At 38.5% G+C, this 7,417-nt stretch overlaps 1 protein-coding gene across 3 annotated transcripts in view; it reads right to left on the bottom strand.

The window, feature by feature from the left end:
• Positions 1-3,763: 3,763 nt before the first annotated feature.
• The window catches only part of LOC107553071 (potassium voltage-gated channel subfamily A member 1-like), a 59,732-nt gene continuing 56,078 nt past the window's right edge, over positions 3,764-7,417 (bottom strand). For all 3 annotated transcript variants that reach the window (XR_001604927.1, XR_001604926.1, XM_016235160.1), the window contains exon 3: positions 3,764-4,586. The gene's annotated coding sequence lies outside the window, so the exon portion shown is untranslated. The remainder of the gene's footprint in view (positions 4,587-7,417) is intronic.

The following is a 7,417-nucleotide window of genomic DNA, read 5'->3' on the forward strand; positions in this document are numbered from 1 at the left end:
TTTAATATCAGCCATTTATTGTCTATCAGCCATGACATTAAAAAACTAAAATATATATATTGGTTTTATTGTCAGTGCATCCTTAACAGTCAAACTGAATTCATAATGGTAATATTGTGTGTGCATCTAATAAGTCAGCTTTTAGATATCTCTCCATTGCATTGGATATTCCTGTGTAAATCAGTCCGCATAAGCCACGGTTTAATCGCAGCAAGTTGAATATGAACAAAATAATCGATCAAATCAATGAGAGGATGTGCTGATATGGTCTATCTCATTTAGCAGGTAATTCTCCTTTTTCACAGGGCAAAGCTTCCTTTTCCTCCAGAGCCAGCTGACCAGTCAGCACTGGCAGAGCATCTCCATGGTAACAAAGTCTCCTCACGGTTGGCTGGTAATTCTTGGCTGTTGACTCAGTATAATAAAAAGAGCCATGCGCATCGCATCGTGGATGTTAAGGAATTGTTTTGTTGAATGTAAACCATTCCGATCCACTGCATCGAGCACAAAGCGACGTGTCGTGGTGACATCATAATAGCACTAACACACATATTAAAGTCACATGCAGATCTACAACATGTGACGACGCACTGCTCCATGTTTAGTTGCTTCATGGCGCTGATCCACCTGATGATCTCGGCTTCAGTTTATGAAAGCACTCAGCAAATGGTCTTCTGCTAAAGAGTCCAGTCAACTAACTAACACACACACTAAAAAAAGAGAGAGCTGAGGAGAGAGAGTCTGCAACTGGCAGGATTGGCTTCCACGAGGTGCACAAAACCATTAGGAATTAAGAGAATAAGTGAAAAACAGGGCCTGGGACTCGAGAAGGCTAACAGTCAAAAAGTAGATTTGCCTAAAATGACGTGTGACCTTGAGGACACAATAAAATAGACATCTGCTTATGTACATACGTCATGTTTCATGTACATCTATTTTTACTAGGTCTAAATCTCAAGAAAAAAAAAGAGGTCCAAACATAGAACATAGATTTTCAGGGTTTGACTTTGGTTATATGATATTCAAGGCTAGATTAAAAAAAATAGATAGTACACTTCCATAGAACTTTGCATACAGATTACTTGAATGTATTTCCTTGACAACGAAGCAGCTGGTTCATTCTAGAAATTGTTTGTGTTTATATTCTATAAGATCAGACTACGTTTATCCTAAAATTCTGACACGTTGTCTATTCGGAGTACTTCCGACAGGAAAAACAGATGGACAGACAGAAAGAGAGAGACAGAGAAAGAGAAGACAACTGTGTGCATAAGTCTGCATGCTTGGTTGCATGTCAGATAGGCAAGGAAGGAAAGCAAAATACAAAGAATGAGAAAGGAGTAAGAGATGAAAAGAGAGAGAGACGGAGAATTGTGGGACAATCATTTCATAGAGAGTATCGTCTCTTTATGTTGCTGTGTCTCCCAACAGAGGGAGAGGGAGAGAGAGAGTTAGTTACCTGGGAATATGACTTGCAGATCTGTTTATATGTGGCTTTATTTTCATGCTGTCTGTGTGGCACTGTAATTTGCAGTCTTCTGTTTGAGGGCACTATTTATAGAGGGTACTGCAAAAGGGGCGAATTGAACTGCAATACCTATTGTGATGAACTGATCAGTAATATTTATAAACCAAACTCTGTTGTGGATTATTATCACTGATATTTAAACTGGATGCAGGCAGAGAGAAGCAGACTCCGCTCACCATCTGAGCGCTGGGCATCAGTCCAGTAATGCACCAACTCAAATGAATAACCAGCTGTCTACCAAACCTGATGGCACCCACAATTCAACTTTCATTATTTATCTGCACCTTAGAGACCATCAAGGCCACCAAATGTATAGGTCTATTATTCAAATGACAATTACTGATGTTTTACTCCTCTGGGGTGTTAAAGGGACTGTTTACATATTGTTTACATAAAAATGAAAGTTCTATTATGTTGCTTCAAACCTAAATGACTTTCTTTCTTCTGTGAAGCAGTTGAAATTATTTCAATCAGATTTCAGAATCTAAAAGTTCTGTTTATATGAACAAAATGTTGCAATCCGATTCACATATTGAAAAAAGTGGACACACAGTCATGGACAAAAATATTGGCACCCCTGCATTTCTGTAAGATAATGCACAACTTCTCTCAGAAAATTGTTGCAATTACAAATGCTTTGGTATTCATGTTTATTTCATTTATTTGTATTGGAACAACACAAAAAAGCAGAGAAAAAAGCCAAATCTGAGACATTCTACACAGAACTCCAAAAAATGGGCAGGACAGAATTATTGACACCCTCAACTTAATATTTGGTAGCACAACCTTTGGAAAAAATAACTGAAATCATTTGCTTCCTGTAACCATGAGTGAGTTTCTTACAGCTCTCTACTGGAATTTTTGACCACTCTTCTTTTGCCAACTGCTCAAGGTCTTTCAGATCTGAAGGGTTTCTTCTCCCAACTGCTGTTTTGAGTTCTCTCCACGGGTGCTCTATGGGATTTAGATCTGAACTCATTGCTGGCCACTTCAGAACTCTCCAGTGTTTGTCTTAAACCATTTTTGGGTGCTTTGGGTCATTGTCCTTCTGTATCTGTCCACTGGACATTCTCCCAGAAGGATTTTGGCTTCCTCAGGTACGCTTTGGCAAACTCCAATCTGGCTTTTTTTATGTTTCTGTGTCAGCAGCAGGGTCCTTCTTGGTCTTCTATCATAGAGTCCCTTTTCATTCAGATGGCGACGGATAGTGTGAGCTGTCACTGTTGTACCCTGTGCCTGCAGGTCAGCTTGAATTTGTTTGGAAGTTGACCGAGGTTCTTTATCCACTCTTTGAACAATCCTTTGTTGCAATCTTTCATCGATTTTTCTCTTTCGTCCACGTCAAGGGATATTAGCTACAGTGCCATGGGCTGTAAACTTCTTGACAATGTTGCACACAATGGACACAGGAACATTAAAATGACTGGAGATGGACTTGTAGCCTTGAAACTGTCCATGCTTTTCCACAATTTTGGTTCTCAAATCCTCAGACAATTATTTACTCTTACGTACACATAGACACCCATCACAAAGACTGAATCAACTTTTCCCCGTTTTAACTGGTTGCAAGTGTAATTTCTATATTACCAGCTCCTGTGAATTGTTACAGGTGAGTTTAATTGCAAATTAAAGGAGCATCACATGCTTGAAATACAATTATTTCAGAAGATTCTGAAAAGGTGCCAATAATTTTGTCCAGTCCATTTTTTGGAGTTCTGTGTAGAATGTCTCAGATTTGACTTTTTCTCTCTGCTTTTTTGTGTTGTTCCAATGCAAACAAAATAAATAAACATGAGAATACAATGAGCAATTTTCTGTGAGAAATGCAGGGGTGACAATATTTTTGTCCATGACTTTATATGTCAGACAAACTTTTTACCAAATACTTGGTATATATTTAGTCTCCTCCACTGACCAATAAGACATTACATTTAAACATATGCACGATCACAAGAAAAACATACGCTCCATGACACTACATATGTTCGTAAGAGTCCGATTGAAAAAATAGCCAGATTTAATCATTTATGAGCTTAATTTTTTCCTGTTCATTGAATTATTTCAGTTCTACACCATCTCTTATAGTCTGAGTGAAATTTCATTTCAGATTAAAAATTGATTATTTGGGTCAATGTAAACGTATTGACTTGCATTGAATGGACAAAAAAACCACACTAATATATTTTTCAGAAAAAGGAAAGTCATATGGGTTTGGAATAACATAAGGAGGGTGAATAACCTATCACCATATTTTCTGAAATTTGGGGTGAACTATCCCTTAAAAAACATTGAGGGTTTTGATGGCAGACACAGCTCTTCTAATCTAAAAGCGGATTGTTCTTGATTGTTGAAGATTTGAGTAAAAGCAATGAGTCTGGTGCTGAAGGGAATGTGATTTGACCCTGCATTCATACTGTAAATGTGTGACCTGTTCAGATTGACATCATTGAGCACTGCCGCTGAATTTCTCCATTCCAGCTGGCAGTCTTTTGGTTTAGGAAATTAAAAGAGATAAAACTAGATGGAAGAGGATGCCACAGACAGACAGTAGACTTTCCCTTCACTTATACTGAACAGCTTTCACCAGGCCTACCACAAAAAAAAAGAAAGAAAACAATAAACAAAAAAAACACAAAAAACAAATGGCAATATTACACCCAAACAAATGTTTCTCTATTATAAGAAAATATTCACATCTGATCTTGCAAGACACTGATTCACTCATAAAGAGGAAAATGAAAACTTGTCAAGCTTTTTTAAGAAGTCTCCTGCTGCAGGTTCGTTTACATAAATATGTAGTGTACTGTGTCTTTAAGGCATTATTGGAGTGGGTCTTAAACAGTTTGACACCTGGCTTGATGGACTTCCTGTCTTACTGCTCGTCGGAGAGGCTGCAGTGTCCACTCTCTATCTGATGTCCAGCAGTGGCTTCAGTGACACCTGCATTGACAGGTCCGTCCCGTCAACTTGCTGTTCGTTGACGGGCAGTCATGCCCTTTCCCCTCTGTAGGAGTCCAACGGCTGACGGAAAAGTCTCTCATAGGCAAGACTCACAAGGCTGCAACAGAAAGGAAACAACAAAAAATGTTGATTACTGATGCAGCTTTTATCATTTAAATTGTCTATCATCAGATTTTAGTCTATTTCATTTACCTGGCTTAGTAGCAAATTAAAGTAAGAGTTTCCTCAGTCATGTCATTACAGTGTTAGTATTTACAGTGACAAAGAAGTGCAGTGTCAAGTGACACACAGAAGATTGTCCTGTCTGGAACATTAACCCAGACAACCTTCACCTGTAAAGAGCATACCTTACCATTACTAAACAACAACTACAAGCTAATGAGATTAGGGGTGAATTCATTCAAAAGTGCCCTACTCACTCCGAAGGACAGAGCTCTTGAAGTGAGTGCTCTGAAGAGTGCAGACTGAGTATTATTGTCTCATATGTTGCATTATGGTTGATTGGGGTTTTGTAAGATATCATGGTAAACCATGATATATATATATTTTTCAGAATCTTTGATGAATAGAAAGTTCAAAAGAACAGAACAGCATTTATTTAAACTAGAAATCTGCTGTAACAATTGTAAAAGTCCATTTTGATCAGTGCATCCTTGCTGAGGTTTTTATTTCTTTCAAAAAAAATCATGTTGATGCCTAACTTTTGAACGGTAGTGTACATTACTGCCATTTTATTTTGAACCAGAATGTAATCTTCATAATATCAGAAAAAAATTCATACAGCTGTTAGGACTGTTGTAAAAAACAAAAAAGAAAAGTTTTGTGTAAAATATATACTATGCATCTTTAATAGGAATATCTTTTCAATTTGGCATGACATTTGGCATTTCAACAACAAAAAGTATGCAAATATGTACAGGATTAATAATAAATAGGTTAAATTGTCCAGTAATTTTTCAAATAAATTGGAAATTCACAATAGGGATGTGCGCTACGACTAATTTCATAGTCATTTAAATGGAAAGACTAGTCTACTAGTCTAAAAGTAGGAAACCCTCAGAAGACAGTCAAACATTGTGTGCGATCCATTTGAAATACTTAAACTATGAATAAAACTGACAAATATTTCCAGATACCTTATTATCTGAATCGTTCTTGCTTTCCGTCAAACGGTTAAACTTTGAGAGGCTGCTCACTGCAGAGCAAATGGGTGGAGCTTATGTCTAGCTCGCAAGACTTCCAGGGAGGAGGAACTAGAAGTCATTTGACTCTGCAGTGAGTACCACTTGTAAAATTTACAACACTGATGGTAGCAAAAGAAGCAGACAGGCTGAATGAAAATGCAAATTCACTTTATAACGTTAGGTGGCGCTTTAGGACATGCAGAAATATACAGCTGTTACCATGGTTGCCCTGTAAACAAAGCAGCTGGCTTTTAGGCATTATACTAGGGTGACCATATATGCCCTTTTTCCCGGACACGTCCTGGCCAGGATTTCTATATTGCCTAAAATATCCAGGTTTTGGCTTTGTTTGCACTGCGTAGGCCGATTGGTGTTATGACATCAAAGTACCTTGAGAGCTATCCACTTATTCTTCCCGTAAGAGTGGACGTGGCCGTTTGTAATGTTTATGGGTCTGGCTTCCAGTCTCACCATGTCCAGCTATTTTTAGCTGTACAAAACAGCTTGTTTTACTGCTTGATATTGCAAATTGGTATGTGTTACCTTATTATTTTAATGTATTATCTCAATTATGAACACACTGGTTTGTAGTGCAAACAGGTTTACTGCACATTGCCCTACAGCTGCTAATGAACCGGAAGTCTCGACCATAGGCTTACTTCCGTGTTGAAGAATAAGGTGGATAGAGAGTAGATGGCTCTTTATGCTTTCTGATCGGTCTGCGCAGCGCTGCTTCAAGTTGAACACACCTAATATGTATGCGTATCTGCAACACTTTGACCGTTCTCTGTAGATCCCAACTTCTCACGTGACACGATTGGTCAATTATGTACAATGTCTGCATGTTATTGGTCAAACTACTTTTCGATCATTACCTTTAGCAAGTATGAAAACAGGAAAACCTGGATATTGTAGGCAATATAGAAATCCTGGCCAGGACGTGTCCGGGAAAAACGCATGCATGCAAGGTCTGAAGCGAAATTAAATTAATTTATTTTCCTCTTTATTATTTTTAAAACTTAACATTAAAATGACTCAATTTTGATTCATATTTCCAATGTCTACTAGCAGCAGCAGTTCCATTTAATCGGCTAGTCAACTAGTTTTGTCAAGCGATTAGTCAACAGAAGAGACAGACGGCTGCACGTGAGTGTCCCGCGTAATACTTGTTTATAGATCTGCTGTTGGAATTATTACTTGCTGCTAGGAAGGAATATTTTGTTTTCTGCCTATTTCTACATTATTTTTTTGTTTGCGTTTGTATTGTTGATTGCACTTTCTGGTAATTATAATAATTGCCCTCGGCTAAGAAGGAGCGCGTGAAATTTAATTGCTTGCGTTTAAGTGCGAACTGTAGTTTCGATTTGAGGAATTGCCCTGCTATAGACTATTGGCTGTGCTAATTAGAAAGCGGCCACAGCTGTTTTCACTCTAGTGTCTTAGACTGTGTATTTATCTGATGTCTGTGCGCTGACGCTGACGCGGAAGCATCAGCGGAAGCGTTCAGGCCTCCTTGTGTAAAGACCTGCGACTTTACCTGCACGACTTCACCGAGCAACGAACTCGCCAAGGCACTTAAGTATATTTTTGCTCTTCCCTGTACACTCTCCTTTTCTGTCCTCTCTTTTCCACCTCTATCATGTGTTTCCAAACCATTCCGGTTGTCTCTCGACAACGCTCTAAGGTCACACGCAGACGGCAATGCAATGTTGCTAACCTGCATCCTATCTCTACATCCTCTACT

The sequence above is a fragment of the Sinocyclocheilus grahami genome, unplaced genomic scaffold, assembly GCF_001515645.1.
Source record: "Sinocyclocheilus grahami isolate Dianchi unplaced genomic scaffold, SAMN03320097.WGS_v1.1 scaffold464.1, whole genome shotgun sequence".
NCBI classification, from domain to species: domain Eukaryota; kingdom Metazoa; phylum Chordata; class Actinopteri; order Cypriniformes; family Cyprinidae; genus Sinocyclocheilus; species Sinocyclocheilus grahami.